General features: G+C 39.9%; 1 pseudogene; it reads right to left on the bottom strand.

The window, feature by feature from the left end:
* Nucleotides 1-1,150: 1,150 nt before the first annotated feature.
* On the bottom strand, nucleotides 1,151-2,526 carry LOC101418568 (ERBB receptor feedback inhibitor 1 pseudogene; annotated as a pseudogene).
* Between the last annotated feature and the right edge of the window lie 7,037 nt (nucleotides 2,527-9,563).

Here is a 9,563-nt window from a genome sequence, read left to right as displayed (position 1 = left end):
CTTACCTTTCTGAGGTCTGTAGAGTCCATAGTGATATCCCCAGTTTCCTTCTTGATATTCGTAATGTACATTCTCTTCTTTTTCACTAGAGATTTTGCCAATGTTATTGATATTTGTAAAGAATCAGTTTTTTTTGTTTCATTGATTGGTATTATCTTTTTGTTTTTTTTAGGAACCAGCAACACAATATTTGTCTATTGACACAGTCTAAAAAAACAAAAACAGATACACCACACACTTCCCCACACAAAAACTCTCAATCACATAGCTAACTGCTTCATTTTTGCTTAAAATTGACATCTTGAAAACTGGCAACCAGCATGTTGTCCAATATGAGCCTAGTGTGTCCCATTGTCTGTGCGACACGTACTACAGGGGGCCACTTCAGTGGATGGGATAAAGTAGGAAGTGCAAAATTATTTACTAATTCTCTCTTTTCATTTTTCAAAATGTAAGACATATAGAGGTGAAAATATCATTGCCAGATTTTCACTTAGCCTCTCCCCTCAACAAAATTAAAAACAAATCCTTAAAGAAGTATTAGACCTCAGATTGTTTTTCAAGTAGGTAGGCACAGTCACGGTAAAGAATGTATACCCTGCCATCAATAGAAAAGATCATTTGCAAAAATAAATGAAACAAAATATAACAGTACTAAAAGCCAGAAACCTTCAAACTTACTAAACAAAAATAGTTTTTAATGATTCTGATCTAAACAATACTGTATTTTCTTCAATTTGCTCAACTTTCACTTTGCAAGAATCATTTCTTCAGCTTGAGTTTTATTATTCTGAATATATATTTCTCTAAGATACCACCTAATTGGTTAACCTGCCACTATGGTCAATGGTTATGCACGAGTTTATATATTGTATATGATGTAGGCATATATATGCATCTTCCCACCCACCGCACAACATCACATCTTTAAATCAGACTTGAAAGGACTTTTCTCCAATGCTAACAAATTCAGGGCTTCTCAGCTGAACAGCACCTTGCAACCACTTTAATCCTCCCTCTTTGAGACATAAAGAGTTCAACTATTTATTTTATAATATGAGAGATTTCTCAGTGACTCTCAATCAAATTGGAAAACTGCTTGAATAGCATTTGCTCCTATGTAACTTCTGCTGAATTTTGATCCCAAAGTCTAAGAAGAAACCATGTAGGATAAATGTTTGTGCTTCAAATGGCCCCCTATGTCCATTTTTGTTTTGGAGTCCAGTTTTTCTGGGGCTGAAACTGCACTGCAGTTAGCACATAATGGCTGGATTTGGGTGCTTGCACTGGTTTCTTCTGCTTCCCTAAAAATTCTTTCATATTTGTCCGGGTTTGGTGGTCTCTCAGGTAGTAGGTAATAATGTGTTGAACAAACCTTCTTCCCATTTTCAATAATGGGAAGAATGAAGGGAATCTTACTGGCAGATCCTTCACTGTTCTGTCTTTGCAGGACTTTGCTACTGATATACTTAGGGTCAGGGGCAAAGCTCTGAGTAGGAGCATGACCCCATTTAGGTAAGAGGGAAGGCTCTTAGGGCTTGGTGTCCGGGAGTTCCTCCTTGATAAAGGTTCTCTGGGTGGTACTTTGGGAGGCCTGTCTTCATCACTGTAGGTATTAGAAGTCACTTCTGCTGACCACCTCCTATCATCTGGTTTTACTGGCCTAGGAGGTAGGGAACCCTGGGGGGAACCTCAGGGTTGTCTTGATGGAATTTGGAGAAGCTCTGTGTAAATAGCTGGACATCCGCATGGCTGTCTTGTTAAAGTCCCAGCTGGTCCCGAATGAGATCTTCTTAATTATTGGGGTTTGAGATGGAGGATTTGAAGTTTGGACACATGCATTTTGGTACCATGCATGATGGAGATCTTTTGCTGCAGAAACAGCTGGAGGATCAAAATATACATAATTGATGTGTCCACACCCACGGGAAGCTTAGCCTGCCAGGAACTCCGTATTTGAAGTCAGGAAGTGTAGACTTCTAAAAGGAAGTCTGTATCTGAGCTAGTTAGGAATTCTACCTCACAGTCTGTATCATCCAGAGAGAGGTCTTCAGAGATTGGCAGTGGCAGAAGGGACCTAGAACCCACTTCACAAAGAAGGTACACAGGGGAAAAAGGAAGGTGAGTTTTTTTATGGGTGTTAGGGGAGAGGTGAAGCACAAACCCCATTTACTGAAGGTTTCTTAAAACCACACGCAGCTTGATCCCCTTCGTGCTGTCCCAAAGATTCACTTGGAGGAATAATAAGAGGGTCAAGCTAGACTTCTGAGGTGTACCGTTTTCTGCGAAGTAGTGACCATTCGCTGGAGCAGATTTTGAAGTACGCCGAAAAGACTGTAGGTGCGCCTCAGCAGTGGAGTTCAGATTGTAGGCCGTGGTTACGGGGTCAATGTTGAAAAAGTTCTTATCAAACTCACTGCGACTTCCCGAGCAGGTCTTTGTACTGCCCAGGGCTTGGCCAGTATGTAGAAATCCAGGTTTTAATGAGACTCTGATCGCCTGAGCTGAAACTCCTGCTGTTGACATTGTGCTGTATTCTGGGATGACTCCAAATTGTGAAGCCCGAGGACTTTCAGTCAAGCAGGAGCTTTCATTCCTAGGGCCTGCCTTCATCGCTGAGGGACTGAGCAGGGACCCCGAGGCTGACTGCGACCCTGAGCTTCAGGCAGCTCCCCCCAAAGCTTCTAAGCACGGTTTACGGGCACAAGGTTGAGAACAGGGTCACGCAGCTCCGATTTAGAAAAAAAGAGAAAAAGCAAACAAAACCAGAATTCCTCGGTCACGGAGAGGAGTCCACGGTGCCTGGGGAAGGGCCCTGGCAGGGCGGGGGTCTCGGGAGACCATGGCCGGCTAGAGGAACAGAAGGCAGGCGCCAGTGCCCCACAGCGCGACCCTCGGCCCGCACCCTCAGAAGCCCCAGCCCTGGCACCAGGGAGGTGACCCACCCCGTAAGCCCCTCTCCCGCCCCACCCCTCCCCCCGTATTATCTATTTTTTGTTTTCAATTTCATTGAATTTCGCTCTTTATTATTTCCATCCTTCTGATTGCTTTGGGTTTATTTTAGCTAATCATTGTCTATGTTCTTAAGGCAAGAGCTCAAACTATTGTTTTGAGACTTTTCCTGTTTTCTAATGTTAGCATTTATTACTATCGGGTTCTCTCTTTTATTCAAGGTCAAAGAGCGGTTTTCAAACTTGATCCAACATGTAACCTGAGATATTCTGCTAGTCTAAATTGACCCTTTTATTTGAGGTCTCTTTCTAGTTGCTTCTCCAGTTAGTGATTGGTAGGAGTCCCTCCGTACCAGGGAGGCTCATCCTCAGGAGTCATGTCCCACATTGGTGGGAAGGTAATGCATTTACATACTGAGTTTGGCTTAGAGAGTGGCCACATTTGAGCAACAAGGAGGCTCTCAGGAGGTAATTCTTAGGCACCCTATGTCTCTAGACCTAGTTCATATTTCAGGCACACAAGCTCCTATGCATAGTCATCAGTTTAAAGGGTTCATTATTGGACCATCCTTCCTTGTTGATCTTTGCCATTGCACTTGGGAGATTATTGTTGTTCCATTGGGGAATGTGATAGAGCTCCCCTGGGTGGGAACTCAGCACTCCCTCAGTCGAGGATTGTAATTGCAACTACTATAAAATACCCAACATATATCCTATCATATTTGTGTTCCCTATATACATGCCCTGGAGAACCCCCCCAATACCCCTGTGCCCCCGATCAATAACACCCGACAGCAGAGTTCCTCACCTACAATAGCAGAACCTCTCAATGAAACCTACTATATTAGCAAATTCAATTAATAGGAAATTGAAATACAGTGATGGGTTTAAAGTTTAAAAATAGAAGACATAGTGATTTAGAAATACTAAAATAAAATAAAAATAAATTGGTGTATTAATAAAATGAAAAATATTAAAAAGCTTTGTTTCTAACATTTTGCGTTTCATCACTGTAATAGGTGTTGCCCTGCACGTACAGTGGCAAGGCACTTTCATTTCTTCCTGTTTCTACATCCTTTCTTTTTTTAAATTTTTTTTCCAATTTTTAATTTTGTCTTCAAAAAAGTTTTAGATCACAGTAATTCAGAAACACAATATAGGGAACTCCTAGATATGCAACATCAAACCCTTTTCCCCTTTCCCCAGCAATGATCTCTTTACATGTTCATGTTATATTTGCTGCAGCTGATGTACAAATTTTGAAACATAGCTATCAAACATGGTTCCTTTTTGGTTTACATTATTGTTTATATTTTAGACTGTAGTTTCCTTATGTTTTATGCTATAGTTTACATTTTAGTTTATAAACTTTTATAAACTTTAGATGTGAATTGACATGTCCATCATTGCATGATCTTGTGAGGCACTTCCATTGCCCCCATTTCCCTGCTTCCATCCATGCTATACCTCTCTTCCCCTCACCTCAGAGTACCCAGTGACACTCAATCTTCACTACTTGAGGAATCAGATTTACAGATAATGCAACAGTGCTGAGGGCTTGACATACTAGACTGACCTAACTAATTGGGAGCCAGCGATCCTCTTGAGAGACACAAATCCCTCTCTTTGGGAACAGGATCTCCCCAGGATGTAGGTACACTTTCACACTCATTGTATGGGTCCTGATCCAATGATATAACACACTATGACAAAATGAGCACTCACATACTCAGAAGAAGCTAGCCCCTCTACCAGATGCCACCCCCAAAACACCTTAAACACATGATCCTTCCTTATCATATTTTCTAAAAAGTTTTCTCAACAGTAGAGTTTCAACCATATACCTGACATTCTCCCACCTTCAATGGTTCCCCCAGCCCTCCCCCCAATTCTTTGGGTCATCTGACCAATCTTCCCAACCCTAGCCCCCCTCAAGCCCATCAAGTCACAGCCAAAGTTATCCCTATGCCCCCATCTTATCCCTTCCCTGTACAAATACTTACCTCCAGCTTATCATAGACTTTACCCATGTAGGTGTCTGCTCACAACCTTCCTCTCTCCCCCAAATATCTTTAACCCTATCTTCCAGTCTTTAGCTCTCTGAGACAGCTCAGTTTGCTTGTTTCATATTGGAGAGGTCGTGTAGTATTTGTCCTTCAATGCCTGGCTAGCTTCACTCAACTTAAGATCCTCAAGATTCATCCATATTATCCCATGTGTGTGTACTGTATTCATTCTTATAGCTGAGTAGTATTCCATTGTATGTGTATACCACAATATTTATCCATTCATCCATTGATGGGCATTTGGGTCAATTCCAACTTTTCACAATAGTGTACAATGCTGCTGTTAACACTGGTGTACAGGGAAGTGGACTTGGCCCAGTGGTTAGTGCATCCATCTACCATATGGAAGGTCTGCAGTTTAAACCCTGGGCCTCCTTGATGCGTGTGCAGCTGGCCCACGTACAGTGCTGATGTGCACAAGGAATACCGTGCCACATAGGGGTGTCCCCACGTAGGGGAGTCCCATGTGCAAGGAGTGCGCCCCATAAGGAGAACTGCCCAGTGCAAGAGAAAGTTCAGCCTGCCAAGGAATGGTGCCGCACACACGGAGAGCTGCCACAAGATGATGCAACAAAAGAAGCACAGATTCCTGTGCCACTGACAACAACAGAAGCAGACAAAGAAGAACATGTGGCAAATAGACACAGAGAACAGACAACTGGGGTGGGGGGGTAAGAGGAGGGAAATTAATTAATTAATTAAAAAAAACATTGGTGTACATATATCGGTTTGTGTCTTTATTCTCAGATCTTCTGGTTATACACCCAGGAGTGGAATTGCTGGGTCACATGGCACATCTATAGTTAACTTTTTGAGAAACCTCCAAATAGTCCTCCAGAATGGCGAGATCCTTCTGCATTCCCACCAGCAGTGGATGACTGTTCCCATTCCTCCACATCCTCTCCAGCACTTGTAGTCCTATTTTTTTGATAGCTGCCCATCTTATGGGAGTAACATGGTATCTCCTTGTAGTTTTGATTTGCATTACCCTAACAGCTACTGATTTTGAGCATTTTTTCATGTGCATTTTAGCCACTTATATTTCTTCTTTGGAGAAACATCTGTTCAAATCTTTTTCCCATTTCTTAAATGGGTTGCTTGTTTTTTCTTATTTTCAAGTTATAGGAGTTCTTTGTATATGCAGAATATAAGTCTCCTCTCAGATATATGGTTACCAAATATTTTCTCCCATTGTGTAGGCCCTCTTTTCACTTTCATGACAAACTCCTTTGAGGTGCAGAAGGCTTTAATTTTGAGGAAGTCCCATTTATCTATTTGTTCTTTTGCTGCTCATGCTTTGGGTGTGAAGTTCATGAAGCCATTTCCTATTACAAGTCCCTGTAGATGCTCCCCTACATTGTTTTCCAAGGACTTTCTGGTCTTGGCTCTTACATTTAGGTCTTTGATCCATCTTGAGTGATTTTTGTATAAGGTGTGAGATGGTAATCCTCTTTTCTTCTTTTGAATATTGATATCCAATTCTCTAGAGAGCATTTGTTGAAGAGGCCATTCTCTCCCAGTTGAGTGGGCTTGGTGGCCTTGATGAATATCAGATGACTGAATATATGAGGATCTGTAACAGAACTCTCAATTTGGTTCCATTGGTTAGGGTGTCTATCCTTGTGCAAATACCATGCCGTTTTCACTACTGTAGCTTTGTAGTATGTTTTGAAGTCTGGTAGTGTGATTCCTCCAGTTTCATTTTTCTTTTTCAATATGTCTTTGGCTATTCAGGACCTCTTTCCTTTCCAAATAAATTTCATAGTTAGGTTTTCTAGTTCATTAAAAAATGCTGTGTTGATTTTTATTGGGATTGCATTGAATATGTAGATCAGTTTTGATAGGACAGACATCTTAATAATATTAAATCTTCTTATCCATGGACAGGGAATATTCTTCCATTTGTTTAGGTCTTCTTTGATTTCCTTGAACAGTTTTGTGTAGTTTTCTGTATATAAGTCTTTTACATCTTTGGTTAAATTTATTCCTATGTATTTGATTTTTTAAATTTATTATTGTAAATGGTATTTGTTTCTTGATTTCCTCATCAGATTGCTCATCATTGGTGTACAGAAATGGTACTGATTTCTGTGCATTGATCTTATACCCTGTGACATTACTGAACTCATTTATTAGTTCTAGAAGCTTTGTTTGTAGACTTCTTAGGGCTTTCTATGTAGAGGATCATGTCTTCTGCAAATCGTGAAATTTTGACTTCTTCCTTTCCTATTTGGATTCCTTTTATATCTGGGTCAAACCTCAGTGCTCAAGTGAGTACTTCTAACACAATGTTAAATAGAAGGGGTGATATTTGGGATCATTGTCTTGTTCCTGATCTTAGAGAGAGAGGCTTTAGGATTGCACCATTGTAAATGATGTTAGCTGTGGGTTTTTCACATGTACCCTTTATTATGTTCAGAAAGTTTCCTTCTATTCCTATCTTTTGCAGTGTTTTATCAAAAAAAGGGTTCTGTATTTTGTCAAATGCTTTTTCTGCATCTATAGATATGATCATGTGTTTTTTTTCCTTCAGTCAGTTTATGTGGTGTATTACATTAATTGATTTTCTTATGTTGAACAATTCTTGCATATCAGAAAAGAAGCCCACTTGGTCGTGGTGTATAATTTGTTTAATATGATTTGCAAGTATTTTTGGTCTAGGTTCATTAAGGAGAATGGTCTGTAATTTTCCTTTCTTGTGGTGTCTTTGTTTGGCTTTGGTATTAGGGTAATGTTGGCATCATAAAATGAATTAGGCAATATTCCTTCTATTTCAATTTTTTGGAAGTCTTTAAGCAAAACTGATGTTATTTCTTTCTGGCATGTTTGGTAGAATGCACCTGTGAAGCCATCTAGCCCAGGACTCATCTTAGTTGGGAGGTTTTTAATGACCGATTCTATCTCTTTACTTTTGATTGGTTTGTTGAGATTATCTATTTCTTCTTTTGTGAATGTAGGCTGCTTATGTGTTTCTAGGAATTTATCAATTTCCTCTAAATTGTCTTTCTTTTTGGAATACAGTTTTTCAAAATATCCTCTTATGATAGTCTTTATTTCAGTGCACTCAGCAGTGATATCACCCTTCTCATTTCTTATTTTGTGTATTTACATCTTCTCTCTTTTTTTCTTTGTTAGTCTAGCTAAAGGTTTGTCAATTTTATTAATCTTCTAAAAAAACCAGCTGTTTTGTTTATTTTTTAAGTGCTTTCCTATTTTCTATTTCATTTAGCTCTGCTCTGATCTTCTTTCTTTCTTCTTTTTTGTGGTTAGTTTGTTGTTTATTACTAATTTCTCCAATTGTTCAGTGAGTTCTTCAATTCTAGCTCTTTTTTCTTTTTTGATGTATGAATTTATGATTATGAATTTCCCTCAGTACAGCTTTAGCTGCATCTCATAAGTTTTGATATGTTGTATTATCATTTTCATTAGTTTCAAGTTAGCTATTGATTTCTGTTGAGATTTCCTCCTTGACCCACTGTTTCTCTAGAGTGTGTTATTTAACTTCCGTATCTTGGGGCAAAATCTGGGCCTCTGGCCCTTGCAGATTTCCAGCTTCACTTCACGATGGTCAGAGAAATTATATCTCATGATTTTGATCTTTCTGAATTAATTGAGACTTTCTTTGTGGCCTAGCATGTGATCTATCTTGGAGAATGATCCATGTGCCCTTGAAAAAAATGTATATCATACTGCATTTGGGTGCAATGTTCTGTATATTTCTGTTAGGTCCAGATCCTCTAATATACTGTTCAAAGTCTTTGTTTCATTAATGATTCTCTTTTGAGATGTTCTAGGCCATGGTGAATATGGTGTCTTAAAATTCCCAACCTTAATTGTAGAGGCATCTATTTCTTCACTCAGTTTCTCCAATTGTCTCCTCATGTAATTGGAGGTGCCCTTGTGAGAGTCATAAAAGTTTATGATTGTTCTTTTTTCTTGAAAGATTACCCCTTTCACTAATATGTAGTGTCCATCTTTGTCTCTCACAACTGGTTTGCATTTAAAGTCTATTTTGCCTGATATTAATATAACTACACCTGCCCTTTTTTGATTATTCTTTGTCTGTAAGATTGTTTTCTAGCCATTCACTTTCTTTTCTTTATTTTTATTTTATTTTATTTACTTTGTAATAATATTACATTAAAAATATATATATATGAGGTCCCATTGAACCCTACCTCCCCCACCCCACCTCTCCCACCCCTCAGCAACACTCCCTCCCATCATCATGACACAGCCATTGCATTTGGCAAGTATATCTTTGGGCACCCCCACACCCCATGGTCAACGGTTCACACCATGGCCCACACTCTCCCCCATTCCATCCAGTGGGCCCTGTGAGGATTTACAATGTCTGGTGATTGCCCCTGAAGCACCATCCAGGGCAGCTCCATGTCCCAAAGACGCCTCCACCTCTCATCTCTTCCTGTCTTTCTCCATACCCATCAGCCATCATGTCCACTTTCTCAATCCAATGCCACCTTTTCTATGTGGACATTGGATTGGTTGTGTCCATTGCACCTCTATGTCAAGAGGAGGCTCAGAT

Source organism: Dasypus novemcinctus, chromosome 22 (assembly GCF_030445035.2).
Source record: "Dasypus novemcinctus isolate mDasNov1 chromosome 22, mDasNov1.1.hap2, whole genome shotgun sequence".
Taxonomy (NCBI): domain Eukaryota; kingdom Metazoa; phylum Chordata; class Mammalia; order Cingulata; family Dasypodidae; genus Dasypus; species Dasypus novemcinctus.
This window is presented reverse-complemented; position numbering and strand designations above follow the sequence as displayed.